The 13,544-nt window shown below is 43.5% G+C and overlaps 1 protein-coding gene across 6 annotated transcripts in view; it reads right to left on the bottom strand.

Moving 5' to 3' along the window:
- LPP (LIM domain containing preferred translocation partner in lipoma) overlaps positions 1-13,544 on the bottom strand; it is a 715,450-nt gene that overhangs the window by 403,021 nt on the left and 298,885 nt on the right. For all 6 annotated transcript variants that reach the window (XM_033958126.1, XM_033958131.1, XM_033958125.1 and 3 more), the window contains one exon: positions 13,102-13,214. The gene's annotated coding sequence lies outside the window, so the exon portion shown is untranslated. The remainder of the gene's footprint in view (positions 1-13,101; positions 13,215-13,544) is intronic.

Genomic DNA, 13,544 nt, shown 5'->3' on the forward strand with positions numbered 1-13,544 from the left:
AGCCAACCTCGCCAGTGATGTCACAATAGCTTGATTGTTTTGTACTTGGCTCACTTTTACTACATTTTGATTTCTAGAGTGTTGCAGTGGTTAAAGCTACAGCCTCAGCACCCTGAGGTTATGGGTTCAAATCCACACTGCTCCTTGTGACCCTGGGCAAGTCACTTAATCCCCCCATTGTCCCAGGTACATTAGACAGATTGTGAGCGCAGAGAAAAATACCTGAGTATCTGAATAAATTCATGTAAACCATTCTGAGCTCCCCTGGGAGAACAGTTTAGAAAATTGAATAAATAAATAGTGTGAAGAGTTTCAGCCTCTGATAAGCAGAGCTGGTATTGTGACATCACAATGCCTCATTCCACCAATAAGAACCAACCTCATCAGTGATGTCACAATGGCTTCATTGTCCTATACTTGGCTCACTTTTACTGCTTTTTGATTCCTAGAGTGGTACAGTGGTTAAAGCTCCAGCCTCAGCCCCCTGAGGTTGAGGGTTCAAACCCCGTGCTGCTCTCTGTGACCCTGGGCAAGTCACTTAATCCCCCCATTGCACCAGGTACATTAGACAGATTGTGAGCCCACCAGGACAGACAGGGAAAAATGCTTGAGTGCCTGAATAAATTAATGTAAACCATTCTGAGCTCCTCTGGGAGAACAGGATAGAAAATTGAATGAATAAATAAATGCTGTGACTTTCTTCAGCACAATGGCTAAAACAAGATGCAGCGAGACCCGGAGACCTGCATCAAGCCAACCTGAGATAGACTGCAAACCAAGGAGGCAACTGGCTGGGTGGGTCCTGGGTTGAGAACCACTGCGTTAAAGACCCAAATTAATCAGACACACAAGCGCTGAAATTTAACGATGCTTTCACCAACCCTGCTACTATTTGATTCCCCAGCCTAAACAGCTCACTGGGTTCTTTGCTGGCTGAACATACGAGGGTCATTTCATAAATAATGCACACTATTTTTTTTATTTACAAGTTTTGTTTTGTTTTGTTTTTTCAAGTATTTCTTTACAATCCTTCAATATAATCTCCCTGCTTTGCAATGACATAGTAACATAGTAACATAGTAGATGACGGCAGATAAAGACCCGAATGGTCCATCCAGTCTGCCCAACCTGATTCAATTTAAATTTTTTTTTTTTTTCTTCTTAGCTATTTCTGGGCGAGAATCCAAAGCTTTACCCTGTACTGTGCTTGGGTTCCAACTGCCGAAATCTCTGTTAAGACTTACTCCAGCCCATCTACACCCTCCCAGCCATTGAAGCCCTCCCCTGCCCATCCTCCACCAAACGGCCATACACAGACACAGACCGTGCAAGTCTGCCCAGTAACTGGCCTTGTTCAATATTTAATATTATTTTCTGATTCTAAATCTTCTGTGTTCATCCCACGCTTCTTTGAACTCAGTCACAGTTTTACTCTCCACCACCTCTCTCGGGAGCGCATTCCAGGCATCCACCACCCTCTCCGTAAAGTAGAATTTCCTAACATTGCCCCTGAATCTACCACCCCTCAACCTCAAATTATGTCCTCTGGTTTTACCATTTTCCTTTCTCTGGAAAAGATTTTGTTCTACGTTAATACCCTTCAAGTATTTGAATGTCTGAATCATATCCCCCCTGTCCCTCCTTTCCTCTAGGGTCGACTTATTCAGAGCTTCTAGTCTCTCCTCATACGTCTTTATGGGTAGTTTATTAAGTACGGCGTGCACATGGTCCTTTCCATATTCAGAAATTGAGCACAAGACCATCTGTCACCCACTTAAGTGCGTTCGGGTCATATATTGAACCAAAAGGTCAGTCAGTGCCTTTTTTTACTCCATTATCAAATACTTATGCCACATATGAATTACAGAAATGTTATCAGAAATGGGCTGGATGCCAACAATGCCCCATACCATTTAATATAAGTGAGTCTGACGACTATCACAGATAGCTTTAAACTAAAAGAACATTGCATCAAATTCTGGCACATCTGGACTGTCTGGAACACAGGGTGATAATCCCTCAACACCCCTGTTCCACCGACATTCTCAATTACGACGTCCATAAGCTTTATTTATTCATTTGTAGATGTCCTCCAATAGCTGCCCTTTCCCCCTACCCTCATAGAAGACCCTGGAGCATACACACTCACGATTATGACACCCTTCACTCACAATTAATACTCCAGGTTTCCTCAGCGTCACCTCCTCCAGTTGTGGAATTTGATTGGCTAGTAAAGTGTCTTATCTATTGGGGATTAGGGCTCAGATACAAAGAGACTGATGCAGAAGTTCAAGTTCAATTTTATTTGATAAATCGGCTATAAAAATTTTCTAAGCGATGATAAAAATTTTCTAAGCGATGAAGTCAACTACGGGCTTAGTTGAGGGGTTACTATGACAAAGATTTCCGTCATTAATTAGATCCACATCTTAAGAACATTTTAAAAAACTGTTGAAAACATTTCTTTTTTCTAAATTTCTGATCAGATTTGTGTATACAGTGATACCTTGGAATCCAAACTTAATCCGTTCCAGAACCCCGTTCGAGTTCCAAAACATTCGAGTTTCAAGGCAATTTTTCCCACTGAAAAGAATAGAAACTGGATTAATCCGTTCCTTGGTCCCACAAAGACAGCAAGATCGGGCCTACCTGGCAGAAACAGCAAGATCGGGACCCCCAGCAGCAGAGGCAGCAAGATTGGCAACGGCAGCTGCAAGTGGTGTTCAGCCCAAAGCTTCCCTCCCAGGCGGAAACAGGAAGCTGCGTCAGAGGGGAAGTTTTGGGCTGAGCACTGCTTGCAGTTCGGATTCCAAAGCAGCGTTCGGATTCCGGGGCAAAACTGAAGAAAAAAAAAGTTTGGATTCCAAATTGTTCGCGTTCTGGGGCATTCGGATTCCGAGGTACCACTGTATTATATTATTCCTGTATTTTTTCAAGGGTCCCACGACAACAAGAGGGCATCCGTTGAAAATCAGGGGCGGGAAACTACGAGGTGACACCAGGAAATTCTTTTTCATTGAAAGAGTGGTTGATCGCTGGAATAGTCTTCCACTACAGGTGATTGAGGCCAGCAGCGTGCCTGATTTTAAGGCCAAATGGGATCGGCAAATGGGATCTATTCACAGGGCAAAGGTAGGGGAGGGACATTAAGGTGGGCAGACTGGATGGGCCGTGGGCCCTTATCTGCCGTCTATTTCTATGTTTCTATAATCTTTTGTTAACCGCATTGAACTCATGGCTATGCGGTCCAGAAATCTGCTATTAGGTTACTGAGGATTGATTGCCAGTTGTACTTGCTAATGAATACAGAGAAAACGACTGAGGAAAACACAGCCGCAAACTGTATTAAAAAGTATACTGATGAGTTAATTTAGGTATTCCGTAAATATGCAGAGTACGCCACCCGCTTTTCATACAAGCACATCACAAGACTTTTTCGAAGATAGCACAGAAGGTTTTGCAGAGAGGATTTTGTCTTGTGTGCAAGCCAGTGGCGTAGTGAGGGTGAGAGGCCCACCCTCCCCACCTCTGCACACTCCTTCCCCGCCCCGCCACTGCCATGCGCGCGTGACACTCTCCTTCCCTCGTACCTCTGTAACGTTCCTGGTGCGAACAGCAACCCCCAACCTGCTGTTGCCCCTGCCTGGGCCCTCCCTCTGATGTCACTTCCTAGCCGCGGGTTCAGGAAGTGACGTCAGAAGAAGAGCCGACAGAGGCGCGACATGAAAATCTGGTAACCCTAGACTTGTCTGAGCAAAACTGAAAGTGAAAGCATCTACTGGCACCGGTTCTTCTGCACCTAAACATGAGCCTCTCAAAAATTTTGAGTGGAAACCATTTCTGCAAGGCTTATATTTAGGCCCAGAACAACACGTGCCAATTGTGCTGACACTTTCAGTTTCGGTTTGGACACGTGCACCTGCCATTCTCCTCCCACATTTGCCGCCAGTTTGCTGTGCATAAAAATTGCACGCTGCAGTATTACGCTTGCGATAGAGGCCATGCACGCAGACGTTTATGTGTGGCTCTCCCGCAAGTCTTGAGATTCTACATTTGAAATAAGCTGCTTGGTTTTGAAGCTGATCTTTTGCTTACTAAATTTCTGGAGTCGGATGACGGCGGCGACCTCGGGAGACCCTTGAAAAAGCACGATTACCGTGCGAAACATGTCGGGTCTGGCTCCCTTGATTTGGCTGGCTGAGATAAGTACCGCTTGAACTATTTATTACCAATATCACTAGTATAACTATAAGTGAAGCATCACAGAAAAACACTAAATGATATATAAGTTAACAGTATAAGATAGATAATACCAACAAAATAAGTGGAGACAGCCAATGATGAAGCACCACACTATGCTTCCCGCGAGATAAAAATTATTTTCTGCGGTGGAGTGGTGGGGCTGAGGCGTCTTATACATAAGAGTAAGAACTTTTTCTTCAAACATAATATCCAGACCATATATATAAGTGAATATTACTGGTTTTGAAGCTGAAGCATCATCGCAAGGGTGACATGTTTCAAGAACGTACTGCAATGATGGCTGCATGGGATATGTGACAGCAGCTGCTCTCCCTCTTCCCATTCGAGACACGTAGATGGCAAGCAAAGTCCTGTGCTGGAATGGAGCGGAGCTTACGTCACCTTGTTGCTTTCATCCATGTGTGCCAAGCCAAAGTTCAGTCATTTCACAGTAGACTGTAAATTTGCCTCTTGAATGACACTTGCCCCTTCCAGGTTAACGAGTCTGAACTTTGCAGGTTGCCATTCTTATGGCTTTCTATACCCTTTCAAAACTGCTTTCTGTGCTTCAGAAACTGAGCCTGTCGACCAAGGCAGGGCGACAGACAGGCAGGTGTGCAGAGACAGAGAAACAGAAAGGGGGTAGCAAGGTCAGCTTAGCAGACTAGCAAGGAATAGGAATGCAAGTCATTTAAAAAAAGTGCAAGAAGTCATGAAGAGTTCTGCGAAAGACAGATGAAAAGTGTTGCACTCAAAATACTGTATCTTCTGAAGTCATGTTGCAATACTAGCAGAGAGGAAAATGCTCCAGTAATGATAATGGGTAGTTCTTTCCCTCATCAAAGGTTCAGTGGGTTAAGCTCTGGAACGCATTGCCAGAGGTTGTGGTAAGAGCAGATAGAATTGCTGGTTTTAAGAAAGGTTTGGACAAATTCCTGAAGGAAAAGTCCATGGGGGAAAGACATGGGGGAAGCCACTGCTTGCCCTGGATCAGTAGCATGGAATGTTGCTACTCTTTGGGGATTCCCCATGGAATGTTGCACTGTTTGGGGTTCCGGAATCTTGTTACTCTTTGGGGATTCTGCATGGAATGTTGCACTCTTTGGGGTTCCGGAATCTTCCTACTCTTTGGGGATTCTGCATGGAATGTTGCACTCTTTGGGGTTCCAGAATCTTGTTACTCTTTGGGGATTCCGCATGGAATGTTGCACTCTTTGGGGGTTCTGGAATCTTGCTTACTCTGAGATAATGGAATGTTGCTACTCTTTGGGGATTCCGCATGGAATGTTGCACTCTTTGGGGTTCCAGAATCTTGTTACTCTTTGGGAATTCCGTATGGAATGTTGCACTCTTTGGGGGTTCCGGAATCTTGCTTACTCTGAGATAATGGAATGTTGCTACTCTTTGGGGATTCCGCATGGAATGTTGCACTCTTTGGGGTTCCGGAATCTTGCTTGCTCTGAGATGCTGGAATCTTGCTACTCCTTGGGTTTTGGCCAGGTACTAGGGACCTGGATTGGCCACCATGAGAACAGGCTACTGTGCTTGATGGACCATTGGTCTGACCCAGGAATGCTATTCTTTTGTTCTATCAGTAGAATGACATAACATAGCAATGTTAGGTATTGTGAACCACTGTTTTTAGTCTGCTGAAATGAAGTGCCCTGCTTGATTTCGTAATCCCATTCCAGACCTTGGCTCTTCCTTACAAGGGATGGTTCTTTAAAAACGGCATGCTTTTTTTTCTGCCTTTAAAGTGCTTGAAATCCTGTATGGGGCCATTAGTGGGCAGTTAAAGTGAACTCATTTCTAACAAGCCAAGCACAAAGAGTGGGGGTGGATCATGGCATTTTTCTTTAAAAGGATACTTTCTTCTTGAAAAGTTTACACACACTTGGAAACTGTAACTTGCAGGTTAATTATAATGCATCATTTGTGATTGCTCCATGTGCCAGTGAAATCGTTAATTACATCAAACTGAGGGTTGTTGCATAACTAATCACATGCAAATATTGTATGTGCAAATTTTTCCCTGTGTGGGTACTGGCAGACTTTCAAAAAACTCAAGCGTGCACATGTGTTCCACTCTGGTAAGTACCTCGGCATATTAACAATGACCTTTTGTGCAATCTAGTTCTTGATTTTATAAGAGAACACCTTTTTCATGAATCAGATTCCCAAACCAATCCTAAAAGCACACAATGCCAATGCACACCTGTAAACTAGCCCCCACAAAGTGAAATGTGGCACGCACTCTATATGAAATGCCATGTACATCAGAACTCTGCCCCTGCTCCAACCAAATTATAGCCAGGGAATAAGCACCTAGAAACATGAGGGCGGATAGAGGCCAAATGGCTCATCCAGTCAGCCCATCCGCAGCATCCACTATTTCCCCTCTCCATAAAAGATCCCACGTGCCTGTCCCACGCTTTCATGAATTCAGACACAGTCTTTGTCTCCGCCACCTCTTCCGGGAGACTGTTCTACGCATGTACCACCCTTTCTATAAAAATGGATTTCCTTAGGGGTGGTAGATGCCTGGAATATCTCCTAGTAGAGGTGGTGGATACTGTCTGAATTCAAGAAAGTGTAGGATAGGCAAGTGGGATCTCTTAGGGAGAGATGTAGATAGTAGATGCTGCGGATGGGCAGCCTGGATGGGCCATTTGGCCTTTATCTGCCATCATGTTTCTATATCCAGAATGCTCTATGACATCAGAATGCAGGTGTTAAGAGCCTTAGCCTATAGGAAGAGGAGATGCAAATGTTAAGAGCCTTAGCCAATAGGGAGAGGAGGAGATAGTGGATGCTGCGGATGGGCCATTTGGCCTTTATCTGCCATCATGTTTCTATGACCTCACAATGCAGGTGTAAAGAGCCTTAGCCTATAGGAAGAGGAGATGCAAATGTTAAGAGCCTTAGCCAATAGGGAGAGGATGAGATAGTGGATGCTGTGGATGGGCCATTTGGCCTTTATCTGCCATCATGTTTCTATGACCTCACAATGCAGGTGTAAAGAGCCTTAGCCTATAGGAAGAGGAGATGCAAATGTTAAGAGTCTTAGCCAATAGGGAGAGGAGGAGATAGTGCATGCTGTGGATGGGCCATTTGGCCTTTATCTGCCACCATGCTTCTATGTTTATTCTGTTAATGACACCCTTTATAGAATAGCACTTCATACCGAGGACTTTAGGTGCAGCCATTGGCTTAGATCCCCCCTTATTCTATAACTGCAGACATAAATTGCAGGACACCCTTGATCTCCTCCAATCGTCATGACACGCATAATGTAGGCACGGTTCCCACATCTTAATTGACACACATAAATTTTAATTAATTCCCGTTACCACCAATAATTACTTTTTCGAATTCCAAATACTGGTGCTAATTGGCTCGTTATTTAAATTGAATGCACAACTCGTACACCCCCCCAAATATGCACATGCCATTTTTTTAGTGCTTTTTATAGAATTATGTGTAAGTGTAAATTTGGTCACATAAGTTTCCACAATTAAGGGATTCTCCATCGGTGTTATTTTATGAATGTTCTACATCTACGACAGGCTTTATAAGTGGGAACAGTGTTATAAAATCACCCCCATGCCCTGGGCTTCTCCTCCCCGCCCTCCCCCCTAACTCCTCTCCTCTCTTTGCCACGCACACACACTCCTTGCCTTCCCCTATACATTTTTACTTCCTTGGCGTGAGGTTGCTGGCCACTTCGACATCGGCGCCCTCTCTAACACCTAGGAAGTGACGTCAAAGGGCGAGCCAACATTGACGTGGGCATGCGGCTCACACCAGAGAAGTTAAAAAAAGGTACAGGGAAAGGGAAGGTGGGACGTGCGTGGCAGGGGGGTCGGAGGAGGGGCGCTACCGCTATTGGCGCCGCTCACCGTTACTATGCCACTGCCCCCACGCAATTTCCAAGCCCCGGAGTGGGGACAGAGGACTGAAGCATGGCAGAGGAGCATGTTTAATGAAACAGAAGTAAAGAAATTCTGGAATGAAACCCAGGCCTGGCTAATCAGGTCTTGAAGTGCAGCTTCTCCTCCCTGTCTCGCCTGTTTTCTGTGCAGGGTAATCACGCGGGCAACAGCGACTTGATGACACAAGGAATCCAGAAGCAAACACCTCTTAGTGGCAAGCAGGTGTCAGAGAAAGCCTCTCTCTTCTGCTTTTCCTGCTCAGTTGGCATTTTTCTGCCAAATATCAAGTGTGACAGCTGGCTGAGCTGGCGCACAGGCTGCATTTTGGGTCTGTCTTTAAAGAGCGATGGAAACATTGATTCTAGGAAACTTGTACAACTGTGCACTCAAAATATTTTCAGGAAACAAACCTTTCTCTTGCATTTCTGCCATCGCTAAAACATGGCTGCCAAAGAGACAGGGCTAGCTAAGAGCCATAAGTACCTCCAGCCTACAGATTTTGGGAAGACGCAGGGGGGGGGGGGCAGGAGAGATTGAAAGAAGAAAACTTAGGCCCAAATTCTGTTACCGGCACCTAATGTTAGGCGCTATTTTGGAGGCGCCCAACTAAATAAGCGCCTATCTAAATTGAATAACAAGCTCAATTAAGCTTTTTAATCAGCAATAATTAAAACTTAGGCGCCTATCAAGAAAGAGCGATTCTGTAACAAGGCGCCTCTAAAAATTTAGGCGGCCTTCAAAAAATAGGCGCTATGCACGTTAGGCGCGGGCGTGGCTACGTGTTAGGCGCCTTGTTACAGAATCGCTACTCTTAAGCGCGCTTAAGCGCTCGCAAGGCCGCCTAACTTTTAATTGTGCCTAGAGCCGGCCTACGTATTGGGCGCCTCCAAAATAGATGCCGCTCAGCGTGAATCACTAAGCAGCAGCCAACTTGACTTGAATCGCGCTGAACGGCGCCTAACTTTTGGGCGCTTCTTATAGAATTTGCCCCTTCTTGTCTGGTTTTAAGCAACAGAGTCGTCGCTGGAGAACCTGAAAGCAAAGAGTGAACATCCCCCATTTGGTGTTTCTGGACTTGGCAGTTTTAAGAAGCGAGAGACAAATTGAGGCCTAGGCCTTTGAACCAAAGGAATTGTGGCAACAACTAGAGGTAGTGACACGGACAAGAGGACATGGTTTGAAGCTAAGGGGGGACAAGTCCAGGACAAATGTCAGGAAGTTCTGCTTCACGCAGCGAGTGGTAGACGCCTGGAATGCTCTCCCAAAGGAGGTTATTAAGGAATCCACTGTGCTAGGATTCAAAGGCAAATTAGATGCATATCTCCTTACGAGAGGCATAGAGGGATATGGGTGACTAAAACTACATCAGGTGTATACCTGACTGGGCCTCCGCGTGTGCGGATCGCCGGACTCGATGGACCATGGGTCTGATCCGGAGATGGCAGTTCTTATGTTCTTATGTTCTTAGTGTTACCAGACATCCAGATTCCCCTGGACATGTCCCGCTGGGGTCCCGCGGGAATCCCCCCATAACCCATGGGACTCCCAAGGGGACCCCCCTCTAGCCAACGGGACTCTCACGGGGATGGAAGGCTTTGGAAGCAGGGTGCTACTAGGCATCCTTAAATTGTTTAATTAATCTTTCATTTTGATTGGCTGGTCAATTACCACGCTAATTAAGCCAATTTTTAAAAAACTGGCACGGATCCTGAACTTAGGCATCGTTGATAGAATTTGACCGTTGCTGTCTGCAATATGGGCGGCAATAAGGGCCCACGCCATTCAACAAAAAGTGTATATACACACTGAAATCATAAGCATAAAAATGTGCAGAAAAACAGGCCTCATACACAGACCGCCAGGACTAATAGTATCCTAAGCAGTCTGTATCATCACTGATCTGTCAAAAACACCAAACATATAGAAATTTAAATTGATCTGTGACAGGAGTCTAGCGAATCACATATCATGTTGGTGATGATGTCATGGCGCCCGGTTTGTTTTTGCCAAACCGAGAGTCTAGTTGCGTGGAAGCTTTTTCGTAAACATGAATATGTGAGATTTATAAAGATTTTTCACCTTTCCCCTGATGTAGCACTGTTGGAGTTGCGAAACAGGAATACCCTCTGTCGGGAGAACTGATATGTGACTGATACAGAGAAGGATTGAAGTCCCTTATCATGAAGATAAGTGTTTCTTTCACGCTCTTGTGAAAATTTGAATTGAATATTTATTTACATTACATTCGTGATTTCTATTCCACTTGTACCTTGCGGTTCAAAGCGGATTACATTAGAAGAGAGCTGGACATTTCCAGGAGGATGCATTACATTGGAAAATTTCTGGTACAGGTTACAAATTGAGGATTCAGATTACATTACATTGGAAATTATTTCAGGTTACGTTACATAGAAAAATATCCGGCTTCCTTACATTGGTAGATAGCTGGTTTCGGTAGGAGATATTAGGTTTCCGGTTGATTACTTGGGTTTCCAGTTACTTTTTGGGGACAATTGAAGATATGGTACCAGGGAATGGGCTGTATTTGGGAAAGTTATAGAGGGGATAGGAGGAGGGGGAGATTAAGTAGATTTTATATACTTTTTGAATAGAAGTGTTTTGATTTCTTTACGGAATGCTTTGAGGTCAGATGTTGTGGTTAACAATTTGGAGATGGAGGGTTCAAGTTTTGCTGCTTGCGTTGCTAGGAGGTTATCATATAGCTTTTTGCGATGGGTGCCTTTGAGTGATGGGTAGGAGAATAGGGTCTGTGTTCTCTTTGTTCTGGGTGGAAGGTTACGATTTAGGCGATTGTTTAGACAGGCAGGTGCAGTGCCGTAAATTACTTTGAAGAGTAGACTGTATAGTTTGAATTGAATTCTAGCTCGAATCGGTAGCCAATGTGAGTCTAGGTAGGCATTGGTGAGGTGGTCAAATTTTCCGAGAGAATAGATTAGTCTGAGAGCTGTGTTCTGAACGGTCTGTAGTTCATGAACGGTTTGTGATCATGTTGTGATCATGTTTGTGGGGCATGGTAGATAGTGGATATTGCAGTAGTCTTCAAGGCCTAGTACAAGGGATTGAACTATGATCCTATATTGTTCTTTGTGCATTGTGATTTTTCTTAGGTTGCGCATTGTGAAATAAAGATGTACTCATCTTTATTTGAAGTTTTTTGCAGTGGAATTTTGAGCTTGGTTCTGCTTAAAAGCATTGTATTTTTTATTTTTTTTTTAATTAAATATGCAGTCCTGGAAGAATAGATAGGTAGTTCTACTTATAATCACAACAATTTTTTAGTTATTTTTCTTTCTTATTTATGCTTATTTAATCGGGAAGTTGGGTGGGTGGTGATCAATGGGTTTGTAAGATTGAAATTGTTTCAATTTATTATTGATTATTTATATAATTATATATATTTGTATATCCACTCTTTATATTATTTGTATTTTCTCCTGTTCAATACAAATGATTTATTATAAAAGCATTCTATTTGTCATAAAAACTTTGCGGATGGATGAGAAACTGTATCATCTAAATGTGTGGCGTTTTTTTAGGCCCGGCGGTCTGTGTATGAGGCCTGTTTTTCTCCACATTTTTGTGCTTATGATTTCAGTATGTATATACACTTTTTTCTGAATGGGTGAGATTCCCTGCCAAACTTACCAACAGTGCGTTTTGGTTTTTCTTTTTTGATTACACTAATATATACGAATGTTTTCTACTTTAGCATCTAAGGTTAGGACAACTATTGATGCTTAAGCCCAATTTAGGCCTTTATAGAGTCGTGCTTAGCATCCCGTTACTCGGCACCTAAATACTAGGTATCATTTATAGAATTGGACTCTCGGAGCTGAAAATGAATGAAATGAAAACCAATATATTTCTCATCTTTCAGGCCTGTAATAAAGCACCACGATGTTGGTATAGAAATATATGTACCAGTTACAACCCCCCAGATTCTATATATGGCATTCAAAATTTCACAAGGTAATTGGGTGCTCACAATTTAATTAAATAGCTAACCAATTGGACATTAATAAATTATCAGTGGCAATTGGCAACCATTAGAATTTGCGCTGTACATGCAAATTCTGGTGTGTGGATCTGATGAGGGGGCGTGGCCGACATGGCCACACCCCCTTTTCAGGGATACGGGCGTTTCACAAATTTACATACACTGTTAGAGAATAGACCTAATTTGTGCGTAATTTAGGTGCAGGGATTTTCAACAGGTTTTACTTGGAGTAAGTTAAGTACAGATCCCGGAGCAAGTTCCCGTTCGAGAAACTGCACCGTTTATAGCATAGCACATCGCTCTCATTTTTTTGGTATCATATAGAGAATTTTGTTCAATATGTGTAAAAAAAAATGACCATACATGGAAAGTGGATGAACTCACGCACATACACATAGAGACTTTTCGATTGTAGAGAATTGAATCCTCCGGGGTTGATCACAGTTTACTTTCATGTCCCCAGTGCAGCCACGCTGCAGAGCATTAATCTCCCCCCTCTCCCAATAAATCACAGCCAAAAGGCAGACCTTGTGCGTTTGAAGTACGTTAGCAATAACTTTTATCAGGTTGTTAATGTGTGTTTCCCTTCTAAGAGGCAACGCTTTCTAGTTTAATGCATCAGTTTGGCTATACTGGGTATTTATCTCTTCAAAGCTAATCAGAATGAGGCCTTCAAATAATATTTTTTTTAAAAAAGCAACATTATTTTCCATGTAAATCAATGGCCTATAAAAGCAAAACCTTGCTCCCCATTCCACAGGTGCAGCATTGCCCTGGGCTGGTTAAAAAAAAAAAAAGCCAGACTTACACCATAGCCTCAGACCCAGGATGCAGGATGCCTGAACCTCCCTCCTCTCATGCACACATTTCAAAGCAAACCATCCTAGCAAACACTCATGATGTACTTACTCTTTTCCACTTTGGGATCTCCTTCTCGCTTTGTCTCCAGCTGACAGAATCTGAGGGAGGTCCAGAAGCAAAAGGGACCAAGGCTGCAGAGACCAACAGGGGAAATATACTTTCTAGAAAAAAGGAAAAGAACAAAAAATCTCATATCCTGCCTCTACCAAAGCCTGAGTCACCTCCCCTCCCCTTCTAATAGATCAGTGCAATGGGTAAACATTTCCAAATATGGGAAGCAAGTCCAGAAAGGAGGTCTAAAAAATCACCCTCTCTCTACTCCTTTGGCATTTAGGGAGAAAAAAAAAAAAACCTTGCCCCTCTCAAGACAAAATTCCAAGCTGCGTGAATGATTAACCCTCAGTGATTTGAATGTTGAACTCTGCATGTTACAATGCACTGATTCCTTGCATCCCTCTTCACAGGTTTCGTGTCCCATCCTTCAAGTTGCT

Source organism: Geotrypetes seraphini, chromosome 9 (genome assembly GCF_902459505.1).
Source record: "Geotrypetes seraphini chromosome 9, aGeoSer1.1, whole genome shotgun sequence".
In the NCBI taxonomy this organism is placed as follows: domain Eukaryota; kingdom Metazoa; phylum Chordata; class Amphibia; order Gymnophiona; family Dermophiidae; genus Geotrypetes; species Geotrypetes seraphini.